This window comes from Callithrix jacchus, chromosome 5 (assembly GCF_049354715.1).
Source record: "Callithrix jacchus isolate 240 chromosome 5, calJac240_pri, whole genome shotgun sequence".
NCBI classification, from domain to species: domain Eukaryota; kingdom Metazoa; phylum Chordata; class Mammalia; order Primates; family Cebidae; genus Callithrix; species Callithrix jacchus.
In genome coordinates, this window is record NC_133506.1 from 107,733,840 (window position 1) to 107,756,333 (window position 22,494).

Here is a 22,494-nt window from a genome sequence, read left to right on the forward strand (position 1 = left end):
TCAATAAATAGTAGCTACAGGGCACACCTATGATTCTGTTTGTCTGTCCATCCATCCATCCATCCATCCATCCACCCATCCATCAATTCATCCAACCATTCATACATCCATCTATCCATCCATCCATCCATATGTCCATAAATCCATCCATCCATCCATCCATCCATTTGTACATCCATCCATCCATCCACCCACCCACCCACCCATCCATCTATCCATCCATTCGTACATCCATCCATCCATCCGTTCAGTACTTATTGAGCATTTTCTATGTGTTGGGCATAATGCTAGGCTAAAGATATGTAATGAGTACTCAGAACAAGATAGGTCTCCCCCTCCTGCTCTGATAGTTGGAGGGGCCTTGGTTTCCTTCTCACCTCTGACCTGGTGCTGCTCTGAGCTAGTGGGATGGATGCCTGGCCTGGCTCAGGTCACCCAGAAGAGAAGGATCATTTCCCTCTGCACCTGCACACCTGATGTATGTGGGCCTGGACTGCCCTGAGGTGGGCCTCAGAGATGGAAAAGAGGCTCACGATGGGGCTGGGCAGAGCCTGAGCCACACGGAGCCATTTCTACAGCAGCCTGCGTGGCCCTGCACACTGGCCGCCACTTACCTGATCATACCCCAACCCTTCCTCCAACTCCTCACTCCTATCTGGCCCATCTACTCACTTCCACCTGCCCTCCCAGAGGGCTGTTGTGAGGACTAAATGAATTGATGTAAGTAAAGTTCTAGAAACTTCCTGGCATGCAGTGAGCACTGCAGGAGCATTCCCTTCCACTATTCTATCATTAAATGCTCAAGGTGACTCATGCAGGGGCATCAGTGCCCTCAGCTTACAGTTGTGGAAACCAGCTGAGAGACAGAATGAGTGTCACCCAAGGACAAAGTCTGATGAGGCAAGAGGGACTGGAAGCCAAGTTAGACTGCAGTGAAGGGCTGAGGTCGGGCTCTTTCAATAAAAACATGTTATTACTGCCCTGAGCTGTTTACATTTCCCTCTAGTTCAGCTACATAGCCGGGGTGGGAAGGTGAGAGGTGGGAGAGGGGGCTGAAGACAGCAGTGCTACCTTTCTGTGGGAGTTTATTTCAGCTGTAGCACCCCCAACGAACACACACACACAAGACACACTCTTGAGAAATCCACCCTGGATAGTTTCCCCTGCAGATGCATGGACCTGAGTCAGAAGTCAGCCATCAACTGCAGCTGGGCCCAGGTAGCTCCTTGGTGAGGTGTCTTTTGGAAACACTTCCCAGCAGCCCGTGTAGTTCCCACTCCCAGGTCTCTCAATCCCAGACACTAAGCTGGAGGGTTTACAAATGTCTCATGCCCCAGGAGCTCAGAGTCAGGTGTTACTCTGTCCATGTCCCAGACAAATGTCCTGTGACTCAGAGATGGGGTTTACTCACTCAGGGACAGTGAGGGGACAAGCAGCCCAGCCAGGAGAAGAAACAAGTATCCTGAGTTCTTATCTAGGACTTTCCTCACTTCCTGTGCCAAGTCCTCAATGTCTCAGTTGCCTTGGGAGCTCCCTATGGACCTGATCCCTGAGTACAAAAGAATGAGCAAAACAGAGCATCCCCCAGGGCTCTTCTCACCTGGCTGCCTTCTCCATCCCAGTCCTATGGGGGCCTTGGGGAAGTCATTCTATCCCCCACCATATATATATCCCCTCACTCGGATCCAAGGACCCTGGGTGGGCTTTCCTGATGCATCTGCCAGCACCTCACCAACACCCCCAGCCCAGCTTCCTTCTACGGTGCTGAATTGGGCCAAGACCTCCCCTTTCATATGAGTTTTATTCCCTTCCAAAGGTGACTTGGTGACACTGTTCAGTGAGGACCCACCTCAAGCTTCAGTTGTTTGTGATTTAATGAGGAGCCTTTTAATTATAACATCTGCTATTTTAATTACCAGAGGAATTATAATGAGGCTCCCGGAGGAAGCTGCTGCCAGAGCAGAAGCTGGAGAAGAATTCTCAGTATCAGAGGGCCCACTGGGTTCCTGGCATGGTGGCTACCACTGATCGTGACCCGTCATGGAGAGCACTTCATCTTCATTTTAATTAAGCTTTGGGAGTGAGACAGGCAGCCTCAGAATTCAAGGGAGCTGAGCGCCCAGATCCTGGAAGAGGCTCTGCCTTAGGAAGCCTTGGGTTTTGTGGATGGAGAGAAGGCAAAAAGACAAACCTGCCATATTGCTGATGCTGATAGATACCCACATTGGCCACTCAATAAGCAAGTGGGGACAAGAGGCTGGGCTTCCCTACTGTCCAGCTGTGTGACCTTAGCATGATCAGCAGACCTCTCCAGATTTTAGTTTTCTCACATAGAAAATGACAGTGACAGCCGAGTGCAGTGGCTCACACCTGTAATCCCAGCACTTTGGGAGGCCAAGACAGGAGGATTACTTGAGGTCAGGAGTATGAGAAAAGCCTGGGCAACATAGTGAGATCCCATTTCTAAAATTAAAAAAAAAGAAAGAAAGAAAGGAAAAGAAAAAGAAAGAGAAAATAAAGAAAATGAAAATAATGCCATCTCTTTCTCTCTCAATGAAATGATTCATCCCTAACATTAGACTCTGGGTTTAGAGTTTGTAAGCCACGTTCACATCCATCAGACAGAGAAAACTATGCACATTATAAGATGAATTTCACACTGACAGAGGTTCCATGATGAAGGTGAGGATGCCAATCCTGGTGGTAGTGAGGCCAAGTTCGTAACGGTGGTAAGAGTGATTATGGTTCTGAGATAGCAATCGTGCCCATTATCACGGCTCCTTACCCCTTCTGTATCCATGCACTGGGAAGTTCCTCTCCCTAAAAAGCATGAGTCTTTTCTCCCACTGAATTTGGATAGGTCTGGCAACTTGCTGCATTTAAGAGAATGCAAGAGAAATAATGATAAGCCTGTTCCACACTTGACTCCCAGCAGATCTTGCTTGCTTCTGCTTCCTCTCCTGTTCCTCCACCACGACCCTGAGAACTTGCCCAGGCTTGCCTGCAGAGAATGAGATTCACACAGAGGAGAGCCAGTGCCATTCTAGATAGGCCAACAGCCCACCAGCTGCCAGAGTGAGTCCAGCAGAGATCGGCAGAGCAGTCAGGCCTCCTGCAGCTGACCCCAGACACATAAGCAATAAATGCAATGTTTGTAGGATATGGAGGATATGTAGTAATTTTATGCAGCATTATATGGCAATAAATAATAGATACACTCCTCCAGGTTTTGAATTGAGTAATAGAGACAAGAAACAGACAGGTAACAAACCAGTATTTTTTTTTCATAGTAAAACTTGGTTGGAAAATGCTACTTGAAACTTGTGAACAAAACTTGGATTTCTACCCAAATTGAATGTACCCACACATGACTGCCCAGGAGAGATCATCATATACAGGGAAGGAAGAAAAACACTTGCAGCCATAGTCAGGCTGATCAAAAAGAGAGAATGATCCAGAGAAACCCAGCAATTCATTTGTCAAACCCTTTAACAGGACCTCATGTCAGTCAAGACACTTCTCCTCTAGGGAGGAGTGATCAAGGGGGTGGAGACAAGGGCAAAAATAACGTGCCCACATGTCCAGGAGGGCTGAAGTTCCTATTTTCATGTTTAATGGGCCATGACAGAAATTTAGGGCAACAAAAAACATGCTCCTGCTAGAAAGGTGCTGATGGAGGTGGTGGTGGTGATGGAGGTGATGGTGATGGAGGTGGTGGTCGTGGTGGTGATGGTGGTGATGTTATGGAGGTCGTGGTAGTGGTGGAGGTGGCTGTGATGGAGGTGGTGGTGATGGAGGTGATGGTGATGGTGATGGAGGTGGTGGTGATGGAGGTGATGGTGATGGTGATGGAGGTGGTGGTGGTGGCAGAGGTGATGGTGATGGAGGTGGTGGTGGTGGTGATGGAGGTGGTGGTGATGGAGGTGATGGTGATGGTAATGGAGGTGGTGGTGGTGGAGGTGATGGTGATGGTGATGGAGGTGGTGGTGGTGGCAGAGGTGATGGTGATGGAGGTGGTGGTGGTGGTGATGGAGGTGGTGGTGATGGAGGTGATGGTGATGGAGGTGATGGTGTTGGAGGTGGTGGTGGTCAAGGTGGTGGTGATGGAGGTGGTGGTGTTGGAGGTGATGGTGATGGAGGTGGTGGTGGTGGTGGAGGTGTTGGTGATGGTGATGGAGGTGGTGGTGGTGGCAGAGGTGATGGTGATGGAGGTTGTGGTAGTGGTGGAGGTGGTGGTGATGGAGGTGGTGGTGATGGAGGTGGTGGTGATGGAGGTGATGGTGATGGAGGTGGTGGTGGTGATGGAGGTGGTGGTGATGGAGGTGGTGGTGATGGAGGTGATGGTGATGGAGGTTGTGGTAGTGGTGGAGGTGGTGGTGATGGAGGTGGTGGTGATGGAGGTGGTGGTGATGGAGGTGATGGTGATGGAGGTGGTGGTGGTGATGGAGGTGGTGGTGATGGAGGTGGTGGTGATGGAGGTGATGGTGATGGAGGTGGTGGTAATGGAGGTGGTGGTGATGAAGGTGATGGTGATGGAGGTGATGGTGATGGAGGTGGATGTAATGGTGATGGAGGTGATGGTGTTGGAGGTGGTGGTGGTGGTGAAGGTGGTGTGATGGAGGTGGTGGTGGTGGAGGTGATGGTGATGGAGGTGATGGAGGTGGAGGTAATGGTGATGGAGGTGATGGTGTTGGAGGTGGTGGTGGTGAAGGTGGTGTGATGGAGGTTGTGGTGGTGGAGGTGATGGTGATGGAGGTGATGGAGGTGGAGGTGATGGTGATGGAGGTGATGGTGTTGGAGGTGGGGGTGGTGGAAGTGGTGGTGATGGAGGTGATGGTGTTGAAGGTGGTGGTGGTGGAGGTGGTGGTGATGGAGGTGATGGTGATGGAGGTGATGGAGGTGATAGAGGTGGAGGTGATGGTGTTGGAGGTGGTGGTGGTGGAGGTGGTGGTGATGGAGGTGATGGTGTTGGAGGTGGTGGTGGTGGAGGTGGTGGTGATGGAGGTGGTGGTGATGGTGATGGAGGTGATGGTGTTGGAGGTGGTGGTGGTCAAGGTGGTGGTGATGGAGTTGGTGGTGTTGGAGGTGATGGTGATGGAGGTGGTGGTGATGGAGGTGATGGTGATGGAGGTGATAGAGGTGGAGGTGATGGTGATGGAGGTGATGGTGTTGGAGGTGGTGGTGGAGGTGGTGGTGATGGAGGTGGTGGTGATGGAGGCGATGGTGATGGAGGTGATGGAGGTGAAGGTGATGGTGATGGAGGTGGTGGAGTTGGAGGTGATGGTGATGGAGGTGGTGGTAATGGAGGTGGTGGTGGTGGAGGTGATGGTGATGGAGGTGATGGTGTTGGAGGTGATGGTGTTGGAGGTGGTGGTGATGGAGGTGGTGGTGGTGGAGGTGATGGTGATGGAGGTGATGGTGTTGGAGGTGGTGGTGGTGAAGGTGGTGGTGATGGAGGTGGTGGTGGTGGAGGTGATGGTGGTGGAGGTGGTGGTGATGGAGATGGTGGAGATGGAAGTGGTAGTGATGGTGATGGTGGCAAGGATACTTTCTATCCACAGGCTATACCAAGAAATTTTCTGGTGTCTTTACAGGCTGGTTAGTCCTATCATGATGCTTGGCTGAGCAGTGGGGCTTTTCTATCACAGCCTTCTTGGAGCTGTCCAATCACACCAGCGTCCCATGCACCTCTGCCTTGGAACATGCCTGGGATATTTTCCTCCATCTGGCTCATCTAGAAAACTGCCACTTATCCATCAAGACTCGGTTCAAATGCTGCCTTTTTGGTGGAGTCTTCCTGGGTTCTACTTGATAGACTCAGGTTCTGCATTTCCAATGCTTGTGCTGCCCTTCCTACATCCTCCAGTTGAAGCACACATCACCCTGCCTGAATTCTGGTTTACCTGCTTCCCCACAGGACCCTTGAGAGCTAAGAATGTATCTCACCCACCAATGGATGATTTGTACCCAGCATTGAACGTGGATCATAGTCAGCGCTTCATAGATGTTTGTTAAATACATTAAATCAGCCCCGATCTGATTAAGCATGGAGGAAGACACAGGTAAAGAAAAGGGGTAAATACAGGATAGATTCCAGGTATAACTGTGGAGGCCAGCAGGGTCTGCAATGTGTACTAAAGGGGTGGATCAGTGGATACGGCAACACTGACTCATCCACCAGCCCCTGTATTTTTCTACAAATTAGCTTTTTAAAAAATGTTATTTTAACAGAAGAAAGCTGGAATTCTCACTCGACAGGGTATTGACTTTCTGTAGCACATTTTATTAAGACTCATCAGGACTGCAGGTCTCTGCATCCTCTGAGGGTGCCTGTGTGTTCAGGAGGCAGAGTGATAGGGAAATTAAATGCAGCAGCTGCATCCTTCGAAGCCTTTTTAAGCAGGCAAGGCCAGCCAACTCCACAGCATAAGCTGGAGAATACCAGATATGCTCCCTTCCTAGCCTTCTACCCAAGCAGGGAAAGATATTTTCCAATTAGCCAAGTTAGATAAATATTCTTCCACCATGCTCTTGTTTAGAGAAGATGGATGCTAAGAAGCACGACTGTGGAGTGAATTTGTGTAGAGCTACTCTTCTGCTTTTAGTGGTTTCCAATATTGAAACATACACACACACAAACATACACACACCCTCACACAAAGCTCTGATGCCACACATCTGGGGAAGTTGAAATAGAGGGAATGAAAATATTTTTAAAAGTGGAGATTTAGGGGGTGGTAAGACCCATGACATATTGTGTGGCCAGAACCCCCAAGGAGTTTCCTTCCATGGGCATCTTTCCCCCTTCATAGCTGACTCTCAGGTACACCTCCCTTTCACTGGGCTGTGCCCCATTTTATATAGCAAGTCCCAACTCAAAAGCCTTTGATGACTCTTTGGGATACGTGGAATAATGTCTGCCTTTTGGGATGGCATTTATGACCCTTCACAATCTCACTTCAATCTACCTTTCCTTTTTGTCTTCTCACACTCCTCTTCCACCCCACACATTCTGTGCTGCTCTACTGCTAAAACCAATATTCGTCATCATTGTCACTACCACTGCTTGCATTTATTCAGGTGCAAGCACTGAAGTGGTCCCAGAACAGGAGGCTTATATTTATTAGCTTATTTCATCTTCATAATTCCATGAAGTTGGCACTGGGATCATCCTCAGCTTGATGATGAGGCTCTCTGGGCTCAGATCAATTAAGGGACTTGCCCAAAGCTACACAGGTAATCAGTGGCCAAGGTACCCACCCTGACCTCTTTGCCTTAGCAAATGCTGTTTCCCCCACTTAGTGGCTTCCTTCCTCTACCTTCTTCATCTGACTGTCCCCGGCTTTGGAGCCCTGATAACAATTTCCCTCTGAGTTCTGACCTTACCTTCTCTGGTCCAACTCCCTTAGCTTCATGAATCATTTCAGAACAAATCCCACTTGGTCAAATCCCATTCCTCAATTGAGTAAATGGATTCAACCAAGTGGCATTTGTTCTGATATGATTTTGAATTGAGCAGTTATAAAAGGAGTCTTAACAAAATGAAAAGCTGCTGTTCTCCAGGGTTTTCATTCTGCTCTGCCAGTCAACACATCTCTGTTGGGGGCCTGTGCTGTCCCAGGCTCTGTGCCGTGACCTGTGGGAGTCTAAATGGAATCAAATACTCTCTAGGGTTTCAGACAGATTGGCACATGGTGTTCAGAGCACTCATTTATGGCAAAACGTCTCTAGTCTATCTGCAGACATTTTCTTTTTATTTTAAATATTGCTCACGTATGCCTTCTCTCTCTTCTTCTGAACTAGTGTTACCAAAGTTGGTAAAATATTGGCCTTTTCAAGCAACCACATTTAGTTTTGCTGATGTCTTTATTTTATGTGGCTGTTCTATTATTTGTTTTATTGTTTATTCATTTCTATCGTTATCTTCATTATTCCCTTCTTTCTAGTTTCTGTGATTCTTTTTCTAGATTCTTGAGTTGATTGCTTGGATTGTGGGTTATATACAGCTGTTCTAATTCACTAATAAATGCATTCAACACTATAAATTACTCCTCTAAGAACCAGAGAAACTGCACCAGAGAAGCTTAGATGTGTCGTGCCTTTATTACTTTCCATTTGAAATACTTGGTAATTTCTGTTATGATTTTCTTTTTTAACCCCTGGATAATTTAGATGTGTGCTTTTTAATTTCCAAACATACACATAGAACATCTCTTTGCTCTTGATTACTAATTTTATTGCACAGTGGATAAAGAAATTGTCAGTAATGAAGATTCTTTGGAATTCATTGATACTTCTTTTGTCGTCTGTACATAGCCCATTTTTTGACATGTATTCTCTCTTTGTAGTTTACATTTATGCATACATAATTATACATTATTTTTAATCTATCAGGTTCTGAAAAAGATATGTTAAAAAATCACCCACTATATTTGTTTATTTGTCAGTGCTTCCTCTAATTATTTCAGTTTTTGCTTTGTATATTTCAAGGCTAGTATTGTTGGATTTATACAATGCAATGCCTCTCCCTAATACTTTTAATACCGTCCATCTTAAGTTCAGTTTTGTCACATAATGACATTTTGGTTAAGGTGAACTGAGTATATGATGGTGTTCCCATAAGATTATAATGAAGTCGAAACAGTCCTATTGCCTAGTGAGTCCTGGCCATCAAAACATCATCATAGACAATGCACTACCCATGTGTTTTTGGTGATGCTGGCGTAAACAGTTCTCCTGCACTGCCAGCTGTATAAAAGTATAGCACATACAATTATGTACAGCACATAATACTTGATAATGATAATAAAAGAACTGCATTATTTGTTTATATACTTATTATACTATTCATCGTTATTTTAGAATGTACTTCTGCTGCTTATGAAAAATCATTAACTGTAAAACAGCCTCAGGCAGGTCCTTCAGGAGGCTTTCTGGAAGAAGGCGTTGTTATCATAGGAGACGAAAGCTCCATGCTTGTTATTACCCCTGAAGACCTTCCAGTGGGGACAAGATGTGGAGGTGGAAGACAGTGATATTAATGATGCTGACCCTGTGTAGGCCTAGGCTAGTGTGTGTGTTTGTGTCTTCGTTTTTAATAAAAAATTTTTGAAAAGTGAAAAAAGAAAAAGAAAAAATTTTTAATAGTAAAGATCTTACAGTATAAGAATATAAAAAAAATTGTACAATGATGTATATATTTAATGCTAAGTGTTATTACAAAACAGTCAAAAACTTTAAAAATTAAAGTTTTTTGTTATTTTTATTTATTCATTTATTTTGAGATGGAGGCCCAGTCTGGAGTGTAGTGGTGTGATCTCAGCTGACTACAACCTCCGCCTCTAGGTTCAAGCTATTCTCTTGCCTCCACTTCCTGAGTAGCTGGGATTACAAGTGTCTTCCAACATGCTTGGCTAATTTTTGTAGTTTTAGTAGAGACGGGCTTTTGCCATGTTGGCCAGGCTGGTCTTGAACTCCTGACTTCACATGATCCACCCACCTCAGCCTCCCAAAGTCCTGGGACTACCGGCATGATCCACTGTGTTCATTCTTAAAAATGAAAGTTTATAAGATAAAAATATCATAGGAGATGTTACAATAAGCTATGGCTAATTTATTATTGAAGAAAAACATTTTAAAATAAATGTTAGTGTAGCTTAAGGGTACAGTATTGATGTAGTGTACAGGAATGTCCTAGATGTTCACATTTATGCTCACCACTCACTCACTGACTCTCCCAGAGCAGCTTCCTGTCCGGAAAGTTCCTGCCTTTATGGTAAGTGCTCTGATCTCAGAATGGGGACAGACCCATCCCTAGTTGTGTAATATTCTCAGTTCACAAATTCAGCTGCACAAAAACATAAAACTTTATATTTCTATGATTCAACCTAATTTCTGTTTCAAGCTTCCCATTCAGCTGGTAATAGAAACTCATTTCCTATATAGACGTGTCATTTCAAAAAAATCTTTTATATCATAGTTTTACTGTCTCTTTTCTATGTTTAGATATACAAATACTCACTACTGTGTTATAATTGTTGACAGTATTCAGTACATTACCATGCTGTGCAGGTTTTTAGCCCAGGAGCAATAGGCCATATGCTATAGCCTTGGTGTGTAACTGGCGATACTATCCAGGTTTCTGTAAGGTTCACTCTACAACGTTCGCACAACAAAATTGCTTAATGATGAGTTTCTCGGAGGGTATCCCAGTTGTTATGGAATGCATGACTGCATTTCTTTTGCAGGATCCGTTATTGCTATTTATCTTTATTTGTAATATTTTGGTGTCATTTAGTTTTAGCTCTTTTGCTTTTAAATAGTGCATGAGTTGCTCTTGTATAAATAGTTATAGTTGCTCTTAAATAGCAACCATTTTTTTAAAAAATCAAATTTAAGACTCTCTTTTAATTGGTGAGTTTAATATGTTTGCATGACTGTAATAGATAATATATTTATATTTATTTCTGCTGTTTTATTTTGTTTTCCTAGTGTTCTATTTTTTCCTTATTTTCCTTTCCTTGGTTTTCATTGGCTTGATCAAGTTTCTTTTTATTGTTATTGCAGCTATGATATTTTTCCTGTGCTGACTGAAAGTTAACATTTTCTATAACTTGAAATTATTAGCAAACACATGTTTTTTAAGCAACTCTTAGCATAAATCTGTAAATACATCCCTCTGGTTGACTGAGATGAACCTTTGGCATAGTTTTTTTTTTTAATTGTACTTTAAGCTCTGGGGTACGTGTGCACATCCCGCAGGGTTTTTGCCTAGGTACACACATGCCGTGGTGGTTTGCAGTCTCTGTCCCCCATTGCCTACCTCAGGCATTTCTCCCAGTATTTTCCCTCCCCAGCCTCTCCGCCCCCTGCTGTCCCTCCCCTAGCTCCCCACCCCCTAACCTACCCCAGTGTGTGATATTCCCCTCCCTATGCCCACGTGTTCTCCTTGTTCAACATCCGACTTCAACACCCACCTATGAGTGAGAACATGTGTTTGTTTTTCTGTTCTTGTGTCAGTTTGGTGAGAATGATGGTTTCCAGATTCATCCATGTCCCTACAAAGGACATGAACTCATCTTTTTATGGCTGTATAGTATTCTGTGGTGTATATGTGCCATATCTTCTTTGTCCAATCTATCATTGATGGGCATTTGGGTTGGTTCCAGGTCTTCGCTGTTGTAAAGAGTGCTTGGCATAGTTTTACTTTCTCTAACTGTCTACTCTCTTTTCCTCCCACCCCACCTTGATAACATCACCTAGAGTTTTTATTTCAAATTGCTGATATTCACTCGGGGTGGCTGGCAAGATATGAATTATTAGGAAAAGTTATAGATTGAAATCTCAAACATTTTGGAAGTCCAAAAGGTTTTATTGAGGCAGGTTGAAGGCAACTACCTCATTACATTAGCATAGAAAAGAGATAGAGATGATCAAAGGCCTTACCCTACATCCCTTGGTCTCTACTCTGTTTACTCATGTTAATGTTGTGTTGGGTGGCCCTCTCTGGGGAGTATCAAAGGGGAATTACCTGTTAATAGTATTTACTCTGGGCCCCAGAACCTAAAGCTTTTACCATTTATAAAACCATTCTCTTAACCATGTTAATTATCCACAAGTGTGTTAGCTTAGAGCCTCTGTTGTAAAATCTACAGAAATAAAAGTGCAGATAAACTGGGAGTCTGGGTTGATTGTTTGCATTTTGCCCTCTGAAAGCAGCCAAGGGCCATCTCTAGCCCATTTGTATCACCACAATGGTGCGAGAGTGCGTTCATTCATCTGTGTTAAGTCAAAGGTCTGCAGGTCAGACTTCCAAAGGTGGTGACTGATACCTCACAAATTGTTGACCACACCCCTTCCATGACATCAGCCCTAGATAATATCACCTAGAATTTTTTTTTTTTTTTTTTTTGAGACGGAGTTTCGCTCTTGTTACCCAGGCTGGAGTGCAATGGTGCGATCTCAGCTCACCGCAACCTCCGCCTCCTGGGTTCAGGCAATTCTCCTGCCTCAGCCTCCTGAGTAGCTGGGATTACAGGCACACGCCACCATGCCCAGCTAATTTTTTGCATTTTTTAGTAGAGACGGGGTTTCACCAAATTGACCAGGATGGTCTCGATCTCTTGACCTCGTGATCCACCCGCCTCGGCCTCCCAAAGTGCTGGGATTACAGGCTTGAGCCACCGCGCCTGGCCCACCTAGGATTTTTATTTCAAATTGTTGATCATACCCCTTCCACTATATCAGCCCTCTTGAACATAGAGACACAACCGTGAAGACAGACAGGGAGATGATGACAGGTTTCTTAATTCATTCAGGCAGCTATAACAAAACTCCATAAACTGAATATGAAAAACACAGATTCATTCTCACACTTCTGAAGGCTGGGAAGTCCAAGATCTAGGCACCAGTAGATACAGTGTGTGGTAAGGGCCTGCTTCCTGGTCAATAGATAATGCCTTCTCACTGTGTCCTCATGTGGTAGGAGGGGCAAGGGATCTCCTTGCAGCCTTTTTTTAAAATCAGGGCACTAATCCTATTCATGAGGGCCCCACCCTCCTAACTTAATCACCTCCCAAAGGTCTCTCACCTCCTCATACCATCATCTTGGGGGATGAGGATTTCAAAATATGAACACAAACATTCAGACCACCACAACTGAAAATAAGTTTCTATTCCAACTGAATGGGAAACTTGAGACAGAAATTAAGTTGAATTATAGAAAACTAGTTTTATTTTTGTTTGCTCAGCTGAGTTCGTGAATTGAGAATATTACCACAATTAGTGACGAGTCTGTCCCTGTTATAAGATGAGAGTCCCATGGAGTGGAACTATGGCTGTTTCTTCTTTGGACTCACAGTGCACAGACCATGGCACAGAGTGGACAAAATGAAATATCTCGGAATATGTCCTGGGTAGGAAAGAGGAAAGCACTCCAGCAGCCAAGAGCTGGCCGGGTATGCTCAGCTAGGCCTTGGTGCTCTACTGTTGAACATGAGCAATTTTGCAGGACATCAACATTGGACACAGACTCTGGGACTGTGATGCCTTAAGACCCAATTCAGACCCCTTATAATCATGTTTGAACACAAACAACATGAACCTTGTCTAGAGGTGCATGAAAATCACCAAATATCTCCCAATCTGGGCTACCATGAGTGACCACTACGTCCTTAGCAATCACAGCCTTTGCCTCTTTCTATTCTCCTCACCTTAGAGAAAATAGTCATTAAGATACCAAATACGGCCAGGCATAGTGGCTCACGCCTGTAATCCCAGCATTTTGGGAGGCCAAGGTGGGTGGATCACGAGGTCAGGAGTTTGAGACCAGGCTGACCAACATGGTGAAACCCTATCTCTACTAAAGATATTTAAAAATTACCTGGGCATGGTGGCATGCACCTGTAATGCCAGCTACTCAGGAGGCTGAGGCAGAAGAATCAGTTGAATCTGGGAGGCGGGGGTTGCAGTGAGCTGAGATGGGGCCACTACACTCCAGTCTGGGTGATAGAGTGAGACTTTATCTCAAAAAAAAAAAAAAAAAAAAATTCCAAATTCAGAATGACCTTCAGCAGCATCCAGTCCAGAGCAAAGCTCCACTCCCTTGAACTCTGTCCACCATCACCCAACACAGGCCCAGATTCTAAGTCCTCTCCAACCCTCCCTCACTGGAATGCCTTATAGTTTCCTATGGTGGGTCTTCTCCCTTTTTTCCACTTGTGTATTCAACCCAACTTTGTTAAGCTACCTGTGTGTTTCTGGGGTCTGACTAATCTGAGAGTGAAAGTTTTCAAGTGCTGGTTGGATTGAGTTGAATTCATGAAATGGGTCCTTGGAGTGCCCAGAAAATTGTGTTGAGCTTCATTTCTGAGTGTGTCTCCTCTACAGCCCAGAACCAGCCAGGCCTGCCTGTCAGAGACTCCGAGCAGCTAAGTGTAGGGCTCCTTTAATTGCAAAGAAGCCTCATGTACTTCCCATTTCAGCCTAATAAAAGAAATCTTCATCCAGGCAGGTCCAGTTTCAGTCATTCCCTTCATCCTAAGCCTTTCTTTTCATTCTAGAGATATGTTCAGAGGAATCTGCTAGTGGCTTGGCTTACATGCCCAAGGCATGGAATGTGGTTACTATAAGGTTCTCAGACTGGGTCCTGCCTAGTCACAGTCATGGAGGAGGCTGATGGAGACCAAGCCAAGGATTCATAAGGAGTGGACAAGGACAGAACTGATTTGAGACCAGATGACTACCTCCCAGTGCAGATGGACTGGTCTCTGACCAGCCGCATACCCACGGCCTCACCCAACTTTTTCACATACATTGTGACTCTTCTCTGAGCAGCTACATGGGTCCCAAGGCAAGGGAATGAAGCTGCTAGTCATGGAGACTAGCCCTGGTATAGCCTCTTACTGCCAGAAACTTCCAAAGAGCTATTGAATATAATTTCTTGTCACCTAAAAGAAATTAAGTGGTAACGTAAATATTGATCTGGGTTTTGGCAAATAAAGATAAGATCATGCTGAAGGTACACTTTCAGAGTGCTCCATGATTACATACACACACACATACACACACGCACAGGGGTGTATACACAAACACATGGACACGCTCAATCCCACTGGGACATCTACTCTATCAGATTCGTGAAAATGCAATCGGAAATTGGCTTTTTCCCAGAAGAACTGAGGTGTCACTGAGCCCAAACATCCCTCTATTTTCGGTAAATTGCTTGATTTCTATAGGACCCTGTAGTGTGGTTTCTATAGTCATGGAGATCGTGAGAACACAACACAGAACTAGAAGGGAGCGACTCCCAGATTCATGCACCAGGTCTCAAGGGAGCAGGGGAGGATCAGCAGGACCTGCCATCCTTCCCTCTCAGCCTGGAATGCTCAGTTCCTTCACAGACCTTGCTCAAGTGCCACCTCCTCTATGAAGCCTTCACTGAGCTTTTCCGGGTAGATTTTGTCACATTCTCTTCTGGGTTCCAGCAGCACATTATAACGACTTCCTGTTGCAGGCATCTATAGTTGTGCCTGCTGGATCTCTTAGGATTTGGTTCAGCTGCAAGTAACAGGGTCCCTGAAACAACCATGGCTTAAACAGAATAGAAGTGAAGTTATCCCTCCACACAAAAGCCCAGGGTTGAGAAGCAACTATAGAATCTTCTGGAATCCAGGATACTCTGGCTTTTTCTCCAATTCTCCCTGGGGTGTGGTTCTCAGGCTCTTAGCACAAGATGGTGGCTGGAACTTCAGTCATCAGAGCATATCCAGTGCCACAGGATGGAGTGGGTAGGAATCGAAGAGGAGGTGACAAAGGATTCTGCTCTCTTTTAAGAAAAATTTTTGGAAACTGCCACATGATACCCTACTTCAATGATACTGGCCAGGACTCAGTTGTGCAGGCATGCCTACTTGCAAGGAATAGAGGGAAATGTAACCTTTAGGTGGTCATAGGCCCACCTAGAAAATTAGACTAGTGGCTAGGTGCTGTGGTGGCTCATGCCTGTAATCCCAGGACTTTGGGAGGCTAAGGCGGGTGGATCACCTGAGTTCAGGAGTTTGAGACCGGCCTGGCCAACATAGTGAAACCCCGTATCTACTAAAAATACAAAAATTAACCAGGCGTGGTGTCAGGCACCTGTAATCCCAACTATGTGGGAGACTGAGGTAGGAGAATCACTTGAACCCAGGAGGTGGGAGTTGCAGTGAGCCAAGATTGAGCCACTGCACTCCAGTCTGGGTGACAAGAGCAAAACTTCATCTCAAAAAAAATAATAATAATAACTAGTATGGCACATGACCAATACTGGAGCCAACAATGAGTCTTGACCAGTCCCATCGCTCCTTGCCTTGTTCTGGTTACAGGATGCACATTTCTGTAGGGAGCTATTTCCTTTCCTATGGATATAGCCTTGGTGGTACCATCAGCCAAGATGCCCTGACAAAGCTAGGTGATGGTCCACATTAGACCCATCAGATTGTCTTGTAGGGCCTTAAATTGCCAGCAAGTGATCCAAGATGGAAAATGACTGGGGTGATTTTTCTCCTGATACTGGGAGCCCTGAAGAAACCGTCCATTCTCTCCTGCTCACTGGATCTTGGGACTACTCACTTTCCCGAGCTTTCCAAAGCTGGGTGCTGCAGTGTATTTTTAATTCTATTAGTCACCCCATATACTTCCAGTGAATTCCTCCTTTTCTTGCATAAGTTACCCAAAGTTCATTTATGTGGCTTGCAACTCAAAATCCCTGATTCTCCTCTGTTATGTCATTAATCATGTACCATTTACACATCTGTGTCTTTTTCATATAATTTTTTATTTGTACATAATTGTTGCACCTATTTTGGGGACATATGTGATGTTTTGATACCTGCACACAATGTATAATGATCAAAGCAGGATAATGGGATATCCATCACCTCAAACGTTCACACTTGTATCTTTAACGAGATTAAACTCTCCAAAGTAGAGAATACATTTGCTCATCTCTGTGCACCTGCCCCAAAGATCAACACTCTTCCATTAGGGACTCTAAATGTTTGTGAAAAAAACAAATGAGAGATTTAGTGTGAATCTAAGGACATGCTCTGTGAACTTGCAAAAGCCACCCAACTTCTTTGTCTCGCTGTCCCCAGTAAAATCCCCATTACCAAGTGTTATATATAAGGGTGAGGGAAATGGCTCATGTATTCCTGACCTCTCACTTCATTCTCAGAAATCAGAACAGAAGGAGCAGAACGTGTTCCCCTGGAGAGCCGAACCTACCGTCAAAGTTATAACTACCATTGATTTTATGATCCTTGCAGAAGAAAGTTTTTCTAAAATTTACCTACTAAATATGATGTCAAATTCACAGCCTCCCAATTTTTGAGCTTCTTTATTTATCTTCCTAACTGAACTCAGATGTGTCAGATTAACTCAAATGATTGATCACCACCTGGTATCCAGGGACCATAAGAACATTTTCTTTCTCAGCTCCTGTCCCCGCTCATGGGACAGCCATGCTAATACTATGCGATTCTCAGTCCCTAGCCTTAGCTAATTTGGAAGAAGAGGACACCTAACCCAGTGCACACCAATCAGATTCTCACAAGGAATTGTAATTACAGTTGAGAGATGCTGGTGTGATTCCCAGATGCTCACAGGAAGAGAGAACGTGTAAATGTGAGAGGGATGAGGCTGTTCTATCTGGCAGCCATTGTGTCAAAAACAAAGTCTATCTCTAGAGAAAGGGGACTGCGGAGGATACACAGAGGAAACCAGAAAGAGAAACCTCGTGGTCCTAGGGAAAGAAAACCAAGAGAAGCCCATCCTTTCTGACAGCTGTGTAGAAGCCAAATCTGGTCTCCTGAGTGGTTCTGTGGGATTTTTGCCTTTGAGTTAGTTCTGCAACGTGCCTGAGTCCATGTACTAAATAATCCTTTATATTCCTGAGCCATTCTGACATGGGGACTCACGACCAAAAGCCTGACAAACAGCCGCCCTAGGTCAGGCCTCATCTTCTTTCTGAAAGACTCTTGCTAGGCTTCCCCACTGGCCTCCCTGCCTCCAGTTCGTCCTGGCTCCAGTGCCAATCCATTGTTCACATGGGTTTCCAGACAAGCACACCATGTTAGTGCCTGCCCCTGTATGCAGAACAGAGTTGGTGCTGCGATTGTTTTATTGTTTGTTTTTTGATTGGTTTGTTTTTTTTTTTTGAGGCAGAGTCTCACTCTATCCCCTTGGCTGGCGTGCAGCAGTGCAATCCAGCTCACTGTAACCTCTGCCTCCCAGGTTCAAGCGATTCTCCTGACTCAGCCTCCCAAGTAGCTGGGACTACAGGCATGTACCACCACACTTGGCTCTCTTTGTATTTTTAGTAGAGGCAGGGTTTCACCATATAACCCAGGCTGGGCTCGAACTCCTCAGCTCAGGCAATCCACCTGCCTCGGCCTCCCAACGTGCTAGGATTACAGGCATGAGGCACTGCCATTCTTAAAAAGCCCTGTTGCAAGCTGGCTCTTGGCTGGTATCGGGGTATGTAGACAACAGAACGGTTCCCATCCTAACTGATGTGAGCAGCTTACTCCACCTAAAATGTTTGTGGAAACAATGTGGTTTAAGCTAAACACCTGCTTTTCCTTTGGGAGTCTGGAAATTTAGTGAGCATTAGACCAAGGGTGTCTATGTGACCATCCTCCAAATAAAATATCTGGGCACTGAGTCTCTAATGAGCTTCTCTGAGAGACAGCATTTCACACTGTTGTCCCAACCTGTGGCTGAGGCAACTGAGCACAACCTATGTGATTTCACTGAGAGAGGACCCTTGGAAACCTGTGCCTGGTCTTCCCCAGACTTCACCCAGGAGCCTTTGCCATTTGCTGGCCATATTCTGTATTCTTCTACTCTGATGAATCGTAGCCATGAGTGTGACTACATGCTGAGTCCCTCAAGTGCTCCTGGCCAATCATTGCACAAGGAGGTGGTCCTGTGGACTCCAGACACACCCTGCTCAAAACACAAGCACCCTTCAAGGATAAAGCCCGCATCTTCGTTTGACTCCAGGACCATTGTGAGCCAGCTCTGATTGACATCTCAGCCCCATCTCTCCTGTTCCTAACCTACCACCCTATGTCCCAATTATACCCCTGCCTCCATTGCTTACTACTGGAGGCACCTGTCTTTCATTCACCAGGGCCCAGGTCAGAAAGCCCTCCTGGAGGATCCCTTCTGTCAGAACCCAGGTGTTTCTGCCTCATGCGCTATCCCACTTTCTAACACAGATCCTGGAGTTCTAGAAGTTTCACCACACTCATGTTCCAATCAGGAGTGATTCCTAGAGGTCAGGGGCTCAGTTCATCTATGGTTTACATCCCCAGGGACAGGACAGGCCCTGGCACACAATAGGTGCTCAATAAAGATATTTTGAGCTTTAGCTTCTGTATAACAGATATCTCTTTTCCCTGAAATCGGGAAAATCAACACCCCTGACACCTGAGACATGTGGCCTTGCACACCTATGATCTTTTTTATAAAGACACTTTCATAAAGTGCTTCCTTCAGCAGCATATACACTAAAATTGAAAGAATACTGAGAAGATTAGCATGGTCCCTGCTCAAGAATGACACAAAATTTGTAAGGCATTCTATATATTTTTTAACTACCATGCTTTGGTCATTATACAATGTATACATTGAAACATTGGGCTGGGTGCTGTGTAATCCCAGCACTTTGGGAGGCCAAGGTGGTTGGATCACAAGGTCAGGAGTTCAAGACCAGTCTGACCAACATAGTGAAACCCTGTCTTTACCAAAAATACAAAAAAATCAGCCGGGCATGGTGGTGTGTGCCTTTAATCCCAGCTACTCAGGAGGCTGAGGCAGGAGAATCACTTGAACCCAGGAGGCGGAGGTTGCAGTGAGCCAAGATCGTGCCATTGCACTCCAGCCTGGGCAACAGTGTGAGACTCCACCTCAAAAAAAAAAAAAAAAAAGAAAAGAAAAGGAACATCACACTGTAGCCCACAGACATGTACAATTATTATGTGTCAATAATAAACAACAAAAAAGATACCCAAATCCCCTGGCTGAGTCTAGATTCCAATTCAGACTCAGCAAATAATATGGAAAACCTGGAAGTGGGGGCCATGCACTGAGATTCCTTGATCTCCATTTTACATGAAACTCGTAGAGAAGTAAAGCCACGTAACCAAGGTTGCCCAGCTGGTGAGCGGCAGACTCAACCCCAGAGCGGTCAGGTCTAAAAGTCCAACCTGTGGACACTGTTTTCAAATCATTGTTCAGTGTGTGCAGATCTGACCTGGAAAGTTGCTCCGTGAGCTCCAGGCCAGCCTGGGTCTCTGTCCCACTCATCAGTGATCTCCCCGAGGGCCAGGACTCCAAGGCTCCTCTTACCCTGCTCCCAGCAGCTCAGGGCAGGGCAAACTGTTGATACCATGTTGACTCTCCAGCCCCCACTAATTCTCTCCTCCCACTCGAGCCTGCTCCGGAGAGGTCTGAAGGCTCTATTCTCCCAGAAGGAGCTCCGACTCCCTCCCACCTTTAAGGAAATTCACATAAATTGAATCCACATGGAAAAGAGGCACTTTAGCCTCCTTCACTGCAGCCTGAGAGCCAGCTTCAGGGTCTTGCACCCCAGAAAACTCCAGGTTTCCTTTGGCTGAATCCTTTTGACATTTTCAATGGTAAAATAAATTTGATTTGCAGAAGCCATGAAAGAACCGAGGCGATGTGATTTCCAAAACGCACTATGTTATTGGATATGATAAAAGACTGAATGAGTCAGTAAATGTAGCAGTTTAGTAACTGTTAAAAAAAAAAAAAAAAGACCCATGTGGTCTGGTGGTGGAGGAGGAGGAGGAGGTTGTGGTGGATGGAGAAAGAAAGATTCATGCCTGAAATCACTGCCCACAACCGGAACGAATCCCCACCCCCCACCTCACAGACACAGGCAGATACAGGAATTCATGCCCTGCACTCACACATACATAAACTGGCATGGATACAGACGCAGAAATGCCCAGGCATGTCCAGGAACAATAGTAATAGCCAGTGCCAATCACTGGGCAGTGAAAATGTGCCAGGTACTGTGATGAGGACTTTGCATACTTTTGTCTCAGTTACTGTCTTCCTCATTGACACAACTCTCAGAGATAAGCAAGGTATTATTCCCGTTTTGCAGATGAAGAAACTGAGGCACTGAGATCTTGACTAACTTACCCCAGGTAGGAAGTAGGGAAGCCAAGGTGAGAACACAGATTTCAGGAGCTTTGTTCTCTTTTTTTTAAAACCACATTTTCCTTTTTTTAATTGTATTGAAATATAATGGACATGTCCTCAATTTCACACATTTGAGGTGTAAAGTTTGATGAGTTGTGATGCACGTGCATACTCATAGAATCATCACTACCATCAAGATAATGAACACATCTGTCACCCCCAAAAGTTTTCTTGGGCCTTTGGAAATCTCTCACTTCTGTCCCCATCCCTAAGTATCCACTCTTCTGCTGTCTGTCACTGTAGATCGGTTTTCATTGCCTAGAATTTTCTAGAAATGGGTCATGCAGTGTGTTCTCTCTAATGCCCACAGTGCTCACTATGACTACACTGTGGGCGTGCTCACACATGCATGCACAATGTCCACAAGTCCTCACCAGCATGCACCCCCACACACACCACATTCCCTCCTCATCCCCCCCCTTACACCCACTCCCGCACCCCCCAGGCACAAGGCGCTCATGTGCTCCCTCCACCCCTCACCGTATCTCTCAATCCATGCCACTCCTTGAGAATAATTTTGCTTCATTAATGTGGGAAGTAGAAAAGTTCCTTTTTAAAGTTTCCTTTCTTGTTAAAAAAATAAGTGTGCCCATAACTCTTTGTTAAGCCCTATCCTATGTAGCTGTTAGAGATGCCATGCTTACAGGCACATAGTACATTCTGTGTCCTTGTACTTTAACCAAGATATCTGTGCTGGACGTGCTCACAGGCATTCCCCAGCTCTCCACTGCTTTTACCTGTTTAGAAATGTTTTAAGTTGTTAGCCAATCGGGTTTTAGTTTAGATTGTGAGGTCCGGCTCCAACCAATGGAGATCAGACACAGCAGTAAGGACAACCTCAAATGTGTAAGGGATAAATTTGTGTGTTTTCCTTTGTTCATTGTACTCTCATGGTATGATGGCTAGTGAGGGTCCCCTTCCTGCAGTCCAGGAAGTAAAAATTGCATTGCTGAAAGGTCCTTTGTCTCAGTGCTAATTTTTCTTTGCAGCACTGAGCATCTATTTCCAGCAAAATCAACTCCTGACAGTTTCCCAGCAAAGCAGTGCAGCTCCTTTCTGCTTTCAAGTCCATGTGACAGGTGCCTGCACACCCACTGTCCTCAGCACCTGAGCCCTTTGTAGACTCTGGTTCAATTCTCAAAAGCTTTACTCATTCGACAAATATGAATATGCCCATTCTCCTAGGCACTGTATATTCAGCAATGACCAAGAAGTCACAGCCTCTCTGGTTATGGAGCTGAGGAGTCACTTCCCCAGACAGCATAACCAGCCCAACGCTGTGGGGCTGGCCAGAAGGGGAAACCCTCAGGCACTACCAGGCTGGGTGAAGGACCAAGTCACAGGCTCGCAGTCAAGAAAGAGAATAAAGGCCAGTGTGGTGGCTTATGCCTGTAATCCCAGTACTTTAGAGGCCAAGGTGGGTAGATCACCTGAGGTCGGGAAGTCAAGACCAGCCTGACCAACATGGAGAAACCCTGTCTCTAATAAAAATACAAAAAACTTAGCTGGGTGTGGTGGCAGGTGCCTGTAATCCCAGCTACTCAGGAGGCTAAAGCAGGAGAATTGCTTGAACCTGAAAGGTGGAGGTTGTGGTGAGCCAAGATCACGCCATTGCACTCCAGCCTGGGCAACACTGGGCAACAAGAGCAAAACTCTGTTTCAAAAAAGAAAGAGACAGCCCAAAAACTCCTGAAACTGATAAGCAACTTCAGCAAA

The 22,494-nt window shown here is 45.4% G+C and overlaps 1 non-coding gene across 1 annotated transcript; it reads left to right on the top strand.

Moving 5' to 3' along the window:
* The first annotated feature begins 19,028 nt into the window (after window positions 1–19,028).
* On the top strand, window positions 19,029–19,136 carry LOC118154239 (U6 spliceosomal RNA). The gene has a single exon (XR_004744129.2). It is a non-coding gene; the product is annotated as a U6 spliceosomal RNA (small nuclear RNA).
* Window positions 19,137–22,494: the final 3,358 nt, after the last annotated feature.